Raw genomic sequence first — 19,073 nt, forward strand, 5'->3', positions numbered from 1 at the left:
AGAAGCTGTGGTGGAAACCTTAACCACAGACAGCCGATTTGGCCAAGAGCAAAAGGCAGACGCCACTCTCCAAAAGTGTTTTGAACAGGTGACTGACGCCCAGCTAACACCTGAAACCCCAGTGAGATTTCTAGAGAAAAAGGGGATTTTGTATAGAGAGACCCTGAGGAATATCTCAAAAGGGGGAGATGGGATCCGAAGTCAGCTAGTGGTACCTGAAAAGTATCGCCCCATGATCTTACAAAGGGGGCACTCTGACATGTTTGCTGCGCACTTAGGGGTGAACAAAACACAGCAGAGAATCACACAGAATTTTTACTGGCCTGACATAGGGAAGCAGATCAGGGAGTTCTGTAAACAATGTGATGTGTGTCAAAGGCAGGGGAATAGCCGCGACAGGACCAAAGCAAAGTTGTGCCCTTTGCCTGTGATTGATACTCCGTTCAAATGCATAGGGGTGGATATTGTGGGACCTTTGCCCAAGGCCACAAAGAGGGGGAACAGGTTCATTCTCACCATTGTGGACCATGCCACGAGGTACCCTGAAGCCATACCCTTGACTAACATTGAAACTAACACAGTGGCAGATGCCTTGGTGGGGTATATGTCCAGGATGGGATTTGCCTCAGAAATAATCACAGATTTGGGTGCATCGTTCACATCGAAGCTCATGAAACGGTTGTGGCAAATCTGTGGAATTAAACACAAGGAAACCACTGCCTATCACCCTGAAAGTAATGGGTTAACTGAGAAGTTCAATGGGACTCTAATGCGCATGATTAGGGCTTAATTGGCAGAGAATCCAAACAATTGGGACCAGAAGCTGCAATCCCTTTTGTTTGCTTATCGATCAGTGCCACAAGCCAGTACTGGGTTCAGTCCGTTTGAACTTTTATTTGGGAGAAGGGTGAAAGGGCCCCTTGATTTGATCAAACAAAATTGGGAGCAGATCACCCAGGATGACCCACAAGACGTTGTGACATACATAGACTCTTTAAGGATTGACCTAAAGAGAAACCTAGAGCTAGCAGCAGAGACCCTGCAAGCTCAAAAGGTCAGAAAGAAAGCTTGGGATGACCAGGAAGGCAGGGAGAGGCACTTTAACCCAGGGGTGGGAGTGCTTTGGCCTAGGCTCTGCAAAGAGAACAAACTGCAGCTGGGTAGCCCAGAAATAAAAGACTTGGGTCACATAGTAGGGGGAGGAGTGATAAAGCCCCTAGAGGCCAAAATAGAAGCAGTTCGTGATTGGCCCAGACCCAACACCAAGAAAAAAGTCAAATGTGTCTGTTTCTTAAACATGTTGGTTTGTATGAATAAAGGTAACTTGATGTATTGTTAATGGTAAATGTTTAAATGCCTCATAGAGTGTAAGTATAAGTAAGTATGGTATTGTATGTTATTATATGACTGTTTTTGTATGTTTTGGGTACAGGTTGTTTTTTGGTGAAAAGCACCTTAGCTTTCCCCCTACAAAACAACTTATAAAGAGGGGAGGTGTTACATACAGCACTGATGTTACCTGTCTGTCATGGGTTTGGAGGGAAAGTTCCATCCTATGGGGAGTGGAAGGCGGGACATCAGGAGGAGGGGCTGTACTGTATATATGTGTGGAGCTTGTGTGGAGAAGTTAAGAGAAGCTGAGGAAAAGCTGAGAGAAGAAGCTTGAGTGGGAGTCTGTGTGTCAGACAGGGTACTACTGTGTGTCAGTCAGTACCAACCTGATAGGTTCAGGTGTCTGTATGGTTAGCCAGAACTGATAGGTTCAGGGTCTGTGCTTCAAGTTAAGTGTTCTGTGTGAACCAAACTGTGTGTATGTATGATTGAGACTAAGCCACGTTACTGTATCTTATTCACTTGATCCTTTTATTTTTCCCTGTGTGTTATTTAATAAACCTTGTTCTTTTATTCGTTAAAAATCCATCCCTGGTCTGTGTGACTTCATATAGGGAATGGTTGGTGGCAGCTTAGTGAAACTGTGGCATATCCCAGTAGGTCTGGGTTTGTCACAGTAACTACCCTCTCAATCGCATTTATAAAGCGGCTCTTAGTGTAAGGCAAGTAGGCATCCTGCTCTTACAATATGAGCATTTCATTTACCCCTTCATAAGTTATGCCTTTCAGAATTGGAAAACTATGTCAAATTAGATACCATGTGTAGCCTGTAATTAGAAGTTGAATTCCTTCAGTACTGAAACATTTGATTTCTACACAAGGGCATTTTTACAATTTCTGCAGTTTGTGAATTTGCTTGCTTTGTTTTGTGATTTGTCATAAAGAGGTAAACACGGGCCTCATTTGCAAGTATGACTGTTCAAACACAAAAGTCTGCCTGAATAACATCTCTGGAATAGGAATAGATTTCAGTTTCTAGTGGTGGGCTATATGCAATGCATAGTTTGGACCTCAGTTTAGGGCACATGGGTGGAAGCCATCTTGTCTGGCATACAATCCTTCACATTTCCCAGTAAATCTAAGAAAATCACTGTCTGAAATCCTGGAGAGCACCTATCAGTCAGTGTGCACACAAAGGGTGCAACAGATTATGGAGATGACCAGAATCCACCTTTGGGATCCTTTTTTTTTAAAAAAAAAGGCTTCAAAAGGGTCACCACAACCCCTGCCTCTTTCATTTTTCATTTTTTGTTATGCACCAGTCCTTTCATTCAACATAAAAGGAAAAGCCTGTTTCAGCTTTTCAGTTTCAGTTTCCTATTCATGTTTCCTGTAACCCTAAGAGCACTACAGAAACTTCAAAAACTAGCCCCCCTCCAAAAAAAAACAAAAACCAGAGGCAAAGCAACAAAGAACCAATCTATTTAAAAGGCAGGCAACAGTACATGGGAAAGAAAAAATCATCCACCCCCTGCTCAAATATACACCTTTAGCACAATAAATACCCAGTAAAGCAGCTAAACAGCAATTTTTACTACACTGGCCAAGTACTAGGGCTTTTAGACATTGTACTACAGTACATGCATTGAAAAGGTTTCTAGTAGCTGAATATAAGCCTTACATGAAACCTATCAGTGTTGTGATGAAATTAGAGCACTAAGTATAGAAAAAGCAGCAAATCGACTCATCCTCACAGTGGGCTAAATGCCTGTCTGATTGCACCTTAATATTGGATTAAATCAGAAGATTTTTTGCAAATAGCAGCAGTTCCATAATTATTTATGGAACTCCATTTTGTAGCCCCTGACCCTGTATGTCCATTGCCTTCCTGTAACACCCATCGCCCCCAATGTGTTTTTGCCTTTAAAATGTTAAACAACAACCTCAGAAGTGACTCCCTTAGATTCTGGAACAGCAGCTCAGTTCTCAGATTCCTGGATGTCACTTAGCCCAATTTAGAGGATATTGTTGTTGTTGTTGTTGTTGTTGTTGTTGTTGTTGTTGTTGTTGTTGTCGTCGTCGTCGTCGTCGTCATCGTCACCATCATCACCATCATCATCACCATCATCATCATTTCAACTAAAAGAATAACACTTTTAAAAATATAATGGTTATACAGAAATCAAGATCAAAAATCAAAATCAAAATTACAACATATAGCCACAAATACCAAAACAACATGAGCATCAATAAATACCACTAATTTGAAAGACAGAATGGTGGAGCAGAAGTGCTGAAAACTGCTACTGCACTATCATAATGTAATCTCTGGAAAAGCCTATCTAAGAAGCCATGTCTCCAGGGATTCTTTGAAGATTTCCAGTGAAGGGGCCAGGCAGATTTCAGGTGGGATGTTGTTCCATAGATGGGGGTCAACTGCCAAGAAGGCTGAGTTTCTAGTCTTTCTTTCTGGGCCTCTCTCTGGGTCAGTAATCTCAATTTACTTTATTTATATCCTGCTTTTTTCCCACTGCAAGGGCCCTCTATTGAAAGTAGGCTGAGTTCAGTGCATGGAATTATCAGGTGCTGTAGAGTCAATCAGAATATCTTTACAGGGAGTTCCATCCATCTCATGTTTATAGAATGAGTGAAGATGCTTCAGAGCTATGCGGGATAACATGTCCCAAGTAACATGTGCATCTCCTGTCTGTGTGTTCCATGAGCACATGAAACTGCACTATGCCAAGATCAGAGTACACCAGTGTGCAGTGGTGGGAAATCTTTGGACTCGTAGATTGGCTGCAGTGGATGAGGCTGATGGGAGATGAATGTCAGACTATTCAGAGGTTCTCTACCCTTGGGGAAGTATCTCTAGGTGATAGGAAATTGCATGACACAATCGCCCAAAAGCAAAATTTAGGATCTTTTGCTTATGTGGACAAGCACCATGTAAATGCTATTGTGCACTGTGTAATGAGCACACTGCTTTATACTGTATGTCTCAAATGTGTGGCTGATGGGACCTAACAACACATTTGGCAGGGTAGCAATTGCACAACCCCATGCAAAATGGTTCCATCAGAAGCTGTTGACCTACATGAGAGCAGGCTGTACCCCATTCTACAGGAAGTAGGGATTAAATTACAGGGGGGATGATTTGTCCTTAATCCATAGCTGTGAAATATTCATTTGCTTTCCTGATAGCAGATCCCCTGCAGCTGGGGAAAGAAAACCTTTTCTCTGCAAACATATGGGGATGGCACAATCCATCAGGAGGCTAGCATGAATAGGCCCTAGTGAAATGAATGAGACCTCTGCAAAGCTTGCATCACCTTCCATCCTAGTGAATGTTCCCTTCTGAATCCAACTTTATTACACACAAGAGAAAGGACTGTACTATACTGATGTCAGGCCAGCAGCCAAAGCCACCAGGCAGGGGTTCAGCACCAACTGTATTGTCCTGAAGATGGAAAATACCACAATATTCATAGCAAGGACTTGTCTTCTCTTCCACTTGTCACGCAGTGCTTTAAACAGCACGTTATCGGACGATTTCAGTCATATGCACACGGCATGCTCTGTTTAACCTCTTGTCATAAGCAAACATGTGCATATTGTTTGCAGTGAAATGTGTGCCTCTCCTATGAATTTGGGTTACGCCTGCTTCTGGTGTGGTCCTATGGGTTTGCTTTGGCAGTTCCTCTAAGAATATACTGTTTCTTTATTATTATTATTAATATTATTTTAAAAGGGGGGGGGAAGTTTAGCAGAAATTCAGGACTAGACCCCACAGCTTGAGGCAAGGGCGGGATAGCAGTTAGGGGAGGGAAGGGCTACACTTCTTGTCTATATAAATATAGAGATTAAATTCATTTTCACTGTGGCTCTTCATTCGAATATAAATCAGAGGAACTTCAGTTTGGGTGCACCTTGCCTATAGCAGCATATACTGTCAAGTGTAATTAAGCAGATGTAATAAATCTTCCAAATGGAAAACTAAACAGGCATTTCAAAGAAAGCAAATATTATGTTTCATACCCTCCCTTATCACTGTCTGACTCCGGGTTTGCATGGTTTCATGAGATGCAGGAACTGCCTGTGGCCTAGCCAGATCCATTCTTTCCTCTTCTAATTTTGTTCCATGCAATGCTCATATTTTTCCTGTCAATTATTTCTATAACTCCATTTCATGGTCAAAAGAGGAATTTGCCTGATGATGTGCATTCTAATTGAAAAGTCCCACACCACAGGTTGTTTAGTTTTATGTCTAGTAGGAAAAATATGTTGTCATTTCAAAAAGCTTCCTAAATAAGTAGTTTATCCACCTTTCCACAACAAAAGTGGGCAGCTGATTTTCTAATGTATTGGAAAAGGTCTTTACTGAAGTTGGTGACAGAGTGGCTGCAAATAAACTTTGTCTATGCAATACAAAAATTAATCTTAAACATAGAAAAAAAATTTTTTTAAAGGCTCACAGCAACAACCCAATTATCTTGTCATCCAAGTCATCACTCTTCTATATGCTTTCAGGATCAGCCACAGTCCTCAAATGACCTGTGCGACGCCTAAGCAAGCACAAAACAAGATTGTTCAGTGTATCATAGAAAGAGATGCAGAGAAACGTCAGTGTCCTGTCCCAGAGGTTTATGCTCACATTACAGCTTGATTGATCCCTTGAGGTTTTGAACTTGTGGGGTTCTGTGGAAATGTGGCTTGAGGATTTGGTCTGGCCTGGCGACAAAGCCACTAAGTGACCCATTCTGTTCCCAACCAATTTAAATCCCCAAGGGAGTGGAGAACATGTGCTAAACCCTTTGAGATGCCTGATTGCTATCTTTTGTTTTTCCTGCTTATTCAGGTGAGCTGTAGTTTCAGGTATCAAGATTAATCTGACTGGAAGTGTGAGCTCTGTGCACACAAACTTCCCTTCAGGAAAATACATGTTTGTCAATCTTTCTGTACAGCATTTACATGCTGAGTACATATTTTCTTTCTCTCTCTTCCACTACAAAGAAGTAAGCAGAGCTTCAGAAAATTACATTTTTGCACTAGATTTCCCAGAATCTCCGAGAAATGTTAATAAAATAGCTGTCATTTTCTATATCCCATTCTACAGTTTCACCTCACCATCACAACTATAACCAGCGTGCATGTATATCTAAGGGCAGAGTTTATAGTATTGGTTTTTTAAAGGATCTTGTTGTCCTGTCTACTATTTCATGTGGCCATCAGGCCACTATTGTGAGTGTCACTGCTAGTCAGGAAGGTAGCCTGCATCATCATCATTATTGCATCCCTTAAAAAACAATGATCTTTGGGGCAACACCTTATTCACAAAGGAAAGCAGGTGAGGCAGCAAGAGAAACTGGGCCGCCTTATGGTTCTTTTAGACTGAAACAGAAAATTTTCCTGCTAAACTGAAAGTTCTCAAAAAATATTTAGGATGAAACGGGTGAGCAGAGTAAAAGAATGGATGGAAAAAATGAGATCGAAGAAACAAATGAAACAAATTCTTCAAAGTAAGGATCTAACTTGGTTAAACTATGAACAATTAGAGAAATGGACTAAAGAATGGATAAAGAATAATAATAAACGCATATATGAAATATGAACAATTCCTTTTAACCAATGAAAATATACAAAAGGATGACTTAGTGAAAGGTGTAGTAAGTAAAAGATATAAAATAATTCTAGAGTTAAGAGAAAGATGAGACTGAAAGTGAAGGAATGAAACAAGTATGGGGGCAAGACTTTAAAAAAGAAATAAAACAAGAAAACTAGGAAATGATATGGAAAATGAGGAGATTACGATGAGAATAAAAGAAAATTTCTATAAAATAGTTTTAAGATGGTACTTAACACTGTTAAATTGAGTAAAGTAAATACTAAATATTCAAATGTTTGTTGGACATGTGGTAATGAAATTGGTACATCTTTTCACTTGTGGTGGGAGTGTGAGAGGGTACAAATTTTTTTTGAAACTAATTACTAAGGAATTAAGATATATTTTTGGAGAGATATAAAGTAGAATCCAGAAATGACTTTGTTATCAGTATTTGTTACTGAAGATTATGATTTTACAACTAGAGAATTGCTTACTAATTTATTGTTTGCTGAGAAATTAATAATAGCTAGGAATTGGAGTCTAAACTTGTATCTCAACTGGAAGAATGGTACAATGAAGTTTGGAATCTTGCTCTAAATGATAAATTGACTTGTATTCTAAATGTTAAGAAAGGGGAGATAAAAGATACTTTTTATGATATATGGGGTAGATTTATTGAATATGTGTTAATAAGAGGAAGAGGTAAAGTCCCAATACAAGGATTAATGCAGTTCTGGAAAAGAGGACAATGAGAAGAAGCGCTTTCCAGAAGGTTCCGGTGGTGGTGGGGGCACAGAATTATTTTAGTTTGTATCTTGTATTTTTTAAAAATAATAAAAAATTAATAATGAAAGTACCTGTCAACCTGCCTGCTCTGCTCTTGCTGGCAACACCCTATTCACAAAGGGAAGTAGGTGAGGCAGCAAGAGAAACTGGGCCGGCTTGTGGTTCTTTTAGCTTTTCTCTCACACCACTCAGGCCAAGCATCTCCCCTCCACTAGTGATAAGTAACAAACAGTAACCCCATTCTCGTTTCACTGAAAAATAATGAATTGCTGCTGTGGCTGTTACAGGACACACTCACCTGCATTGAGTCAGTTTCTACAAACAATTCAAGGTGCTGGTTGTGACCTATAAAGCCATTAATGGTTTAGGACCTCGATACTTGTTGGAAAATCTCTCCCAGAAAACAACTGCCCGTTTCACCTGCTCCTTCCAATCCATGTTGCTAAAAGCAGAAACACTGAGAGAGACCAAAAAGGCAACAACAAGGAATTGAGCCTTCTTGGTGCTGGCCTCTAAACTTTGGAATACATTTCCAATTGAGTTATGCTAGGCCCCTTCCCTCCTGGTATTCAGGAAATTAGTGGAGACAGAACTGTACAAAGCTGCCTCCAATAACTTATCCCCCAAATCTAGTTAATGCTAGTTATTCATTTTTTTAATTCCCTCTTTTTCTTTCTTTTTCTTTTTCTTTTTGTTTAATTTTAGTTTTAGATCTAAAACATCATATGGATTGTATAGTTATATGGGATCATAGAATTTTGGGGTTTTTTAATTTTTAAATTTAGAGTCGTGTGTTCACTAAATGGGTAGTAAATAAATCAAATACATACATACATTGTTGTTGTCATGTTGTCACTTATCCTGTGAATGAGTGATCTCAAAAATGCCTTGTCCTCAACAGCCCTACTTAGCTCTTGTAAACTTAAGCCTCTGGCTTCAGTCAGTCCATTTTGTATTTGGTCTTCCTCTTTTCTTGCTGCCTTCCGCCTTTCCCAGCATTAACTCTGATGATCTACCCAAAGTAGGTCCGCCTCAGCTTCAGGATTTTTGCCTCCAGAGATAGTTCAGGCTTGATTTGATCTGGGACCAACTTGTTCATCTTTCTGGCAATCCACATACATAAAATTCCAGCTCCAAAATAGCTCTGGAAATTAGGTCAGTATAGTCCAGTACCAGACATACTATGTGTTGTTCTACATGTGCAATATGACTATATATAGGTGCTTTCTCTGTGAACCTGGAGCTGGCCGCAGCTTGCCAACATTAGTGCTTTTGTTTGCACCTATGGATTTCATGTTGAACAAAATGTGAAGCCTTCTCACTTGCTATTTCTTTACCTCTTCTGTAGATGGCACCAATATCACATGGAACAGGAGAAAACATGCTTTCCTGCTATCAGGCAAGGAAAAGTTTCTTGAAACAGCAGAAGTTCTGTTCAGACCTGATCAGATAGATCTTTCAGCATTTGGTGATTTTTGAAGTTGAATCATATCAGACACTGAAGTGCTAGTTCCCCCCCCCCAACCCCAGGAATTCTGCACACTCTATTCAGAAACACAATCCAGGAAAGGGTATTCACGGTTAGTGCAAGCAATAGTAATTATTGCCAACATATGAGTAGATTCCGCTAGGTGGCAAGAGATGTTTATTCAGCAGGGCTTTTCAATTAGTCTTGTTGCAGCAAAAGCAATAACCTTAACTCTACAGGATTTTCATTAAATCAGTTCCCTCCAGAAATCAGAACTGTGTGCAAGCTTTCAGGATCATCATATCTTACCATCAGGCAAGATGTTGCAAAATGTGAAGGGAAAGGGAGATAGGGAAGCTGAAAAGACAACCCTCACCCCCAAAATACCAGACCTGGTTTTACAAGTCCTCTTATCTGCATGGTGTTTCCAGTTACAATGGAATGAAAGATGCAGCCAATATTTAAGTGTAGTTTTGCTAGGTGATCTTGTAGTGTTAGGTTGCAGACAGGGTAGCTATTCTCTTAAATGAGAACAAAAGGACATGGGAAGATGTAAGATAAGCTTTCCTGCAGACAATGTGGGTTTTACAAAGCTATTGTTAGTCTTCAAAGTTCCATATGATTGTTGTCTTTGCTATAGTAGGGCAAGTCTGGTCCAATTACAAATAATTTATGGAGATAATTTATCATAGCTTTTCATTCATTCATTTTAATATTATTTTCCATTCAGTTGTGGCCTCTAATACTCTTTCCTGTCCCACAGCACCTGGTTGTTACTCCCTGAAGTTTTAGTCTCTGGAGACGCCAAATGACCTTTACTGTTGCTTGAGCTTAGTTATGTAATAATGATTTTGTTCATTCAGCCGTTCTTTCATTCAGTTTATATCCAGCCTTTCTCCCAGCACAGGAACCCATGCTGATTTGCAAGTACTTTTTTGAAACAAGTATTAAAACAATGTAGAACATAATGGCTAAAATCCACACTCAATCATGCTAGAGCAGGAACATTGAATCAATGCATCTCATAGGAGTTGACTCCTCAAATTCCCATTGATTCAATGGGCCTACTTGAGTGTGATTGTGGACTTGCCTTTCCTAATACCAGCTTGCTCGGGGCCAAGAATAGATTGATTGTCAGTCCAAGAGGTGAGTTTGTTTCATAGGTATTTTGCACATACTTTCCCAATCACTGATGATAAGCTAATTGGCCTATAATTTTCTGGGAGGGAGGGACCCCTTTTTATGAATTGGGGCTACAATGACATTGATCCAGGGTTTAGGAATTGACCCAGTGTTGTCTATAGTAGAAAAGAGGGGGGGGCAAGCATTGAAGCCCACCAGTCTGGGTCACATTTCACTAAGTCTGGTGGAATACCATCGGGTCCAGCCGCTTTTTCCACTTTTAATTGGGTTATTAGATCTGTTAAACTCATCAGTAGATGCTGGAGGCCAGGGAGTGAGCTTGATTGTAGAAAAGGTGGAAGGGGCACTGGGTGGTATATCTTTGTTAAAGAGGAGCTTATAAAAATATTGGACCCATATTTCAGATGATATTTCAGCAGGGTCGTGCCCCTCCATCCTAGAGGAACCAGTCACGATGGCTCAGAAAAGCTTGTTGTTTTTCAAGTCACTGCCTATAGTAGCATGTTCAATTGCTCTAAAACGAAGCTTTGCCTTTTTTCTTTTATACAGTACTTAGGGACAGATATTTAAATATTGCTTAACCGGTACATGAGTGTCTAAATGTTCTATAGGAGTTATGGATATATTATTTCAGGATCCTACAATCTGAATCAAAGCAGGATCTTTCATGTGAAGGGTTGCTAAACTTTAAGGAGGTTGGTGTACACCCTAACTCAGAGCATAGGAGCTGAATAAAATCATTGAAAGCTTAATTTTTTTCAAGAGGTTCTGCCTCATTCATTAAAGAAATCAAACTGTTGTTACACTCATTCCTTGATAGTAATTTTTGTAACTTTTGTAATGTTAAGTTACTCCGGTTAATTTTGATCCCAATTGCTCACTTTCACTGATGGTGAAATCACCCACCCCAAAATGTGCCACACATGGTTTCAGAGAAAGTGATATCAAAATATAATCAATGATACTGGAACCCTGGGTGGCTATATGTGTGTATTCCCCTGCATCTGGGAATTCTGCTAAACCATTTAGCCAAGTTAAATTGAATCGGATGCACAGGTTAGCTAATGAAACTCCCGTTGTATTACAGACATGGTCCTTGGATTGTCTGCTGAAGGTGCAACAGGTGGGAAAGGAAGTATCACAATCCACATCTAACACTTTCAGAAATACCCAATCATCTTTTCCCACCCTGGGATCGAAATCACCTGCCAAGATGAACTCAGCCAGTGGGAATCTCCTAACAAGATCCTCTATGCATTTGGTTAAGGAGTTACACTGTTAAAACCACTGTAGATTATTAAGACTCGGGGGTATGTATATGTTGACTAGAATCAATACTTTGTTAGGAGTACAAATCTTAATAGCCAATAGATGACATTGAGAGATAGGCAATTCAATATACTCTGAATTTAAGAAAGTCTTAACCATTGCAGCTAGGTCAGCAGTTGATCTCCCTTTGTTATTGACCTTCATTGCAGGTTCATAATACACCTTATACCCTCCTAGCAGTACTTGGTCTACAGCCCACTTTTCCTGTGATAGTATAATATTATAATTTTTGATATAATTCACAAATTAGCTATCTTCACATTTACCCTTCCAGACTGCTATCTTCCACAAAAGAATTTTAAATGAGGTTCTATTTTCAGGAATCCAGGATAAATTATTCAGTCAATTCTCAGCTTGTAGGAGGTCTAGATTTGTGGCTTCTGGGAGTGAATTTACTGAGTCATGAAGTAGCAAATCATCCACTGCAGGTCTTCCTGGATGGGTTTGTGCCACTCCCACAATGGTGGGAATGGAGTAGTGGTGGGTAGATGCTCTGACAAGGGGCTGATACAGACCAGAAGGAGCTAAAGGAATGGAGGGTGACATGGAAAATTCAATGATCGATGAAGGATCAACTGGCAGGGTGGTGCCCTTAGTGGCATGAGGAATTGGAGGTGACATAGGGGCTTCTGTGATATTAAGTTGGTCCTCACTTTCTCCAAGCTAGTGATAATCTTCATTTGTTCCTTCCTGGGTAAATCTTTAAAAGTGGCTGTGGCTTCTTCCACAAGTTCATCTCCATCAATATCCAGTTGCATCAGTAAGTCCTTGGATGGTGATTCAGTTTACTGTTTCCAGATACCAAGGAGGAAACCAAACTGGTATCCTGTGGAAGGAGATTCAGATGGGGAGATATGGTCCCTTAGATAGTTTGGACCCAAGCTGTTTGCAGCTTTGAACATCAAAACCAGCAGTTCTAGTTGCACCTAAAAATAACCACACAGAGACAGTGAAATTATTGTAACCAAGAATTTATATTTCCCCTGTTGGCATCTCCGGTTAGGAGTTTAGTTCCAGCATCTTAGACGTGCTGAAGGTTACTAATACTTTTGTAAGGCAATTCCATGTAGAGTACGTTACAGCAATCCAAACAAGATGGAACTGAGTCACCATGATTCGATCATACATCTCAAGGAAAGGGTATACTTGTAAACTTGCCTATATTAAGCTGCATGTATTTCATGAGTAAACAGTTTCAAGGTTATCTTAAGCCTCTGGGCATGATGTGTCCTGTTTTCTGTTTCATAATATAGCTCCCCGTGCTATAATGGCTCATGGAAAGGATAATTTGCTTTAGGCCAGAACAGCACTTAGAAACATAGAATTCCAGAATCATGGCGTTGGAAGGGCCCAGTTGCTGTTCTGTACCTTTGGCTCTTCTCATCTCTGATCAGACTAGTAACGAAGGGAAGGGCAATCAGGAAAATAAACAGCAACACCTCCCAGTACTATTCACTTTCAGGAAAGCTGCCATGGGTGGAGGGCCAAAGCTTACCTGCCACCTGACGCAGGGAATGGTTAACCACGTCTGAGTACTCTGTGCCTAGAAAGGCCTGGCAGGTGTTGTCATAAGTCAGGACTGACTTGAGGGCACATAATTATTCATGATAATAGCAATGCTGTGTTGAAGGGGATTTTTGGTTTTGTGTTGCTGTTGTTCTGTTGTGTGCTGCTTTCAGCACATTGAATGGAAGAGCTAGTTAAAAGAAACAATGGCTGTTTCCATTGTGCTCCTTGGCTTTAAATTGAGGTTGGGTGACCATGTGTCAGGAATGCTTCATTTATTTATTTTTTACATTAGCAGGCGGTTGGACTAGAAGGTCATTGAGTTTCCTTCAACCATACAATTGTGTGATTCCCCAAAGCTTTCTGGCCAATGGAGATGCCTTGTGTTGATTTATCAGAGTCTGTCAGAGTCTGTCTTAGGACTGGTAAAGAGTGCATGTTCTTCCTTTAATTTACAGCTTTCACCCTGGAAACCACAGTCCCAGCTTACAATTCAGCAGAGATTTCCTAGGATTAAACACACAGTAAGAGTACTGTCCTTATTTAGAACATCCCGTGACATCAGTGATGGCAGATTGTTGGCATGCTGTCAGCAGCAGCAAAGTATTACAGCACTCAGATTTTATACTCATAGTGCAGGACAGATTCATTAGCAAAACATTTGATATATTGGCAGTAGTATACTGAGCCAATGCTGGCACCAACCACTCTTTCTATGATTATACACTTCAACTTGCTCTTTCTAAAGTCTGTATAAGAGTCTCCAGGATTACTGAAGATTTTGAAGCATATTTAAAGAAGCAGCCACCCTTAAAAACACATTTTGAAATCAAAACTTCACTGAACTATCCTTTGGGGTTATAGATTTTCTGTAGATTAGTTTATCCAATTGTTTTTCAATGGAAACATCACCACAAGGAAAGATTTCCTTATAGTTCTTTCATAAAAACATTCCTGCAAAGTTCAGTAAAGACAACATCTGAAACGTAATGTTGATCTTCATTGACTGCATTCACTAAGGGATTTCTGAAAAATGATAGAGGAGGAGTTAACATCTCAAGGTTTTTTTCCTCACTAAACATGGATAAGTGCATGAATACGAATTTATCCCCACAGGGAATTGTTGTACTATATTTTTTTCTCAAGTTCAGTAGGTTGCACCAGGGAAGTTGCTGTCTCATTTGAAGTTTTGTGGATAAAAGCAGAACACATGCACATGCATGTCAATTTATACTTCTTGACAAAGGACAGGATAGCAATGCACCCAAAAAGAGAACTAAACTTTTTAAAAACACAATTGTTGTAGGTTTTTTGGGCTGTTGGGCCATGTTCTGGAGGTTTTTCCCCCTAATGTTTCGCCAGTCTCTGTGGCTGGCATCTTCAGAAGACAGGAACACTGTCTGTGTTCTGGTGTACACTCCTGTCCTCTGAAGATGCTGGCACAGAGACTGGTGAAACGTTAGGGGGGAAAGAACACCTCCAGAATATGGCCAAATAGCCTAAAAAACCTACAACAACCATCAGATCTCAGCCGTGAAAGGCTTTGAGAATACATTTTTTAAAAACAGATTTTGTTATACCAAAAACAGAAGAACAAAAACAGCTGGAAGAGGATACACAATAAAAATGGAGGAACAATAGTAATAACTACAAGTTTCATATTAAGTTGTATGCTGTGCTATTCATATGTTGCTATGAATTGTAAGGTCCTTGATCCATTGGCTGAAATCCAGCTGCATAAATTTATGCAAAGCAAAAACTCTCTAGACTCTTAGCTTTTTTTGTTTTGTTTAATCTTGGTGCCAGTACTCTTGCACTAAACATATACACACACTAACAAGATGAGGAAACCAAAAGAGGAAATCTTTGTTACAGCTTGTTAGGCAGTTCCTTTTACCTACAATTCCTACAGGACTTCAATAGAGCTGTAAACAAGCAGCGAACAAGCACTTTCTTCTACTCCCCCATGTGGCCATGTAAATTGAACAGGTTGACATTCACTGTGCCATTTCACAATTGTAAATGTGAGCGAATTTGCATTTCTCTCACTGTATAGTCACATCCTCAGAGAACTTAGTGCAGCTGGACCTTATTTAGAGGTCAGCAAATGCTGTAATTTTAAATATTGCCATTCTGTTGAGGTTGGCAGATCATACTTAGCCCTCAGCATAGGAAATTACAAAAACTCGTATCATAACCAGCCACTTGGTCCAAATTAATAAATCCAAACCTTCCACTAAGTAAACTTCTATTAAACTTTTATGATGCATGCATACTGTATAGTAGGCTTGACCCACATGGTGGGTTCACATGTGTGAACATTCTCATATTGTGCTATAAGGGGTGCCACAGATGCTAATAATCATCTGAGTTAGTTAGCAGAGTTAAAGGTTTGTAGTGTAGTGGTTTGGTGCACCTCTGAGAGTTTCTTCAAGCAAGAAAATAAATCATAGGCTGAGTGGCATTGAAGGAGGAGAAAGCTTGTTTCCTGTGTGTGAGGCACACAGCACATTCATTTCCAGCTGGCAACAGGGCTCCATTACTCCACAAAAAGGTATATTTATTTCTGATGTACTTGCACAGTGTTGGCAAGGGTGTGATGTACATATATTTATTATTTGTCTGTCTAAAGGGTTGGCACATATATATTTGCCTCTTCCATTTGAAATGGTTTCTTTGAGATGAGCTAGTTGTGTCTCCTGCCTCCCAAACTAGCATTAGTTCTCATTGCTTCTTCCAGGGATTATCCTAAATCCTATCAAGGGACAGGAGCCCTTGGCCTCAGTTGGCCTCAACACCTTCATGCCCTACAGACAGCTTCAAAAAAACAAAACTTCTCTCAACATGCTGGAGGAAGCATATAGCATGACTCCCTTTGCAACCTGGCTTTCCCCAAAGGCTTTTGTTTCTTTGCTTTTGTCTGTAGAAAACAGATAAGACGTCTTCAGGAGAGAATTGGTTCTGAGGAGACAAGATGAGTCTAGACTCTGTCACAATGTGTTATCTGAAGAGTTTGTGCTGCATGGCTGCTAGCAGTATGGAAATACTGCGAGGCTGAGAAAAACAGGAACACCACCCTAAAGAAAATGAGAGCAAGGTAGGAGATTTAATCTGAAATAGCAAACCCCCCCCCCCAAAAGTAAGATGTCATATGTCAAAGCAAAACCTAACATAGCAAAACATGCTATGTGCACATAAGAAGCAAACAGAAAGTGGCAGCTTACAAAGGTTTTTTTAATGTCTTCTTTATTCTGCTTTTCTCTAAATATGTACTGGATATGTACTTCTGTAAATACCCAAATAAGAAGTCATAGACCTAAAGCTTCCCCCCCCACCACCACCACCACCACAAGGTCAGACTTTTGACTATAGGGGAAAGAAACCAAACAACGGTCTGATGACAGAGAATTTTGCACCTGTTCAAGATTGTCTCAACCTGGTCCTTGGTGCCAGCAGTAGGCTGAGGGGATGGGGAAGCAATGCTTTATGCACAGGGCCGTATATACTTGAAAGCAGCAAATCATTAATGATTAATTAATCATTAATTAATATTGTGTTCACATTTGTATGTTTTAAAATTACAGCGTTTGCCATTCTTTTTCCATTGTGAGCAGACTGCGTTCTGAGTTGGCTTTCTCATAGTTTATGGTAGGACTGGCCATATTTTTCCTACAACCAATTCTTTTTAAAGCTGAGATCCATGTTTGAAATGCACCGTATATTTTTCACTGTACATATGAGAGTATCTGCACATCACCTTTTTTTTTACTTCTCTGAAGCGTCTGACTTGTAAGTGGCTTGACTTACCTGCTACAGGGTATAAGAATTATTTGAAAGCACACTCTTTTGTTCATAGTCCATAACTGTCAAGCTAAATAAATGAAAAATAATAATAAAACAATATGATATTTGATATAGAAACAAAGAAATTTCAAAGGTCCGTTCTTTCTTATTTCACATATTACATCTATTAGTCTTGTGGTAAACATTTGATTTCTACAAATGCCTTTAGTAATCTATTGTTAGAGTCTTAAACGATGGCTTAGGGATTTTAAATCCTCTTAGCACACTGACAAAGATAACAGGATGCATCCTAAAAGACCTTGAAAACATAGACCCCCTCTTTTAAACTTAATCCCAAAGTCATCTTTATTAGTTCAGTGAAGCAAAGGTCCACAGAATCGACAATCTTTTCTGACTTCACACATTTATGAAATATAATAAATTTCTTATCCTTCTGTTTTATGACAATGCTGTTGACTTGAAGAAGACAGTTTCAGCTCATAGTGTCAGAATTTGCAATGTCTGATGTAGGGATTCCAACTAGGGGCATGGCTTTTTCTCTTCCTTTTCCTTCTCCTCCTCTTCCTCCCCCTCTTGGATTCCAACTCCCAGAATTCTCTAGGCTGAATTCTGGGAGATCCAGCCCACAGACTCACACCTATAAGCACCTACAAACCTACATTTGTTCACTTAGACAAGGGCCTATCTTGAAGATTTTATGACTGTTTTTGGCCCATTAAAAACAGCAGGAAGTACAATGCCTCAGTGTTCTATTGGAGACACTGAACACCTGTGCAAACCAGCACAAACCTCTGAACCAACGATTCATGCCCATCTCTAGTTAGGTCTATTATGCCGTTTGGAGTGAAGAAGCAAGTGTAATGCCAGCATTGCAAATTGTGAACCATCTTGTTGCACAAGCTCTGACAGCAGGAGCAACAACAGCAGCGATAGAGTGTCTGGGGGAAAAGCTCCCTGTGGGCTGATGGTGAACATTTCACAAGTGCCAGCAATAGTGTGGGGCCTGCCATGCAAAGATGTGAGGCCTGATGGGAGTGACAGCAACTACTTCAGCGGTTGCAGCCCAGCCATAGCAAAGAGGATTTCTCTGGTTCTGAGCTCACATTACCTGATTTGCTCTTTTACCCATAGGTAAAGGTAAAGGTTCCCCTTGACAATTTGTCCAGTCATGTTCGACTCTAGGGGGCGGTGCTCATCCCTGTTTCCAAGCCATAGAGGCAGCATTTATCCGAAGACAATCTTCCGTGGTCACATGGCCAGTGCGACTTAGACACGGAACGCTGTTACCTATCCCACCGAGGTGGTCCCTATTTATCTACTCGCATTTGCATGCTTTTGAACTGCTAGGTTGGCGGGAGCTGGGACAAGCAACGCGTGCTCACTCCATCATGTGGATTCGATCTGACAGCTGCAGATCTATGCACCTTACAGCACAGAGGCTTCTGCGGTTTAACCCACAGCGCCACCACGTCCCCATAGTTGGGGTAACAATCTGCCCAGATTCCCCTTTCACTCATATCCACAGCCAGTTGATCCAGAAGTGGTTATGGCCTCCCTTTGCTCCATTTGACAAATTTTTCTTCGTCTGAAATGCAGAAGGTTACACTCTTCCCCTTTAGCCCCCCGAGTGCAAAATGAAATGCAGATAGGCAGCATAGATATAAGCACCTATATTGCTTATTTCTCTGTGTGTATATACAGAACACACACTGTGTAATAATTGTGTTTTATCAATATTGGCCAAAGATTTGTCAATTCTAATGGGAACTGATTTTTAATACATAACTTGTGAGTTTTCTAGAGATCAGTTTCTCCTGAGGAATAATCACATATGTTCTGAAACACTGCTGGAGGCAAGAGGGAGGAACTAGGCACTCCCCTTGGGCTTCAATTTTCCTCAAGCCCTAGGAAAGCTTGAGGACTTCTTAAATTCTACTGCTCCATTTAGGCCAGATGTTAACAAGATCCTAAGGCTCACTACTTGAGTGACAGCACTGCTAGTCATTTCTTTCATCCAAACTGTGGCCTACATACAATGAAAATATCATATTTCAAATCCACAGAACTCTTGGTTTGAGCCTCAAACTACCTGACAGTAAA

Source organism: Pogona vitticeps, chromosome 5 (assembly GCF_051106095.1).
Source record: "Pogona vitticeps strain Pit_001003342236 chromosome 5, PviZW2.1, whole genome shotgun sequence".
In the NCBI taxonomy this organism is placed as follows: Eukaryota; Metazoa; Chordata; class Lepidosauria; order Squamata; family Agamidae; genus Pogona; species Pogona vitticeps.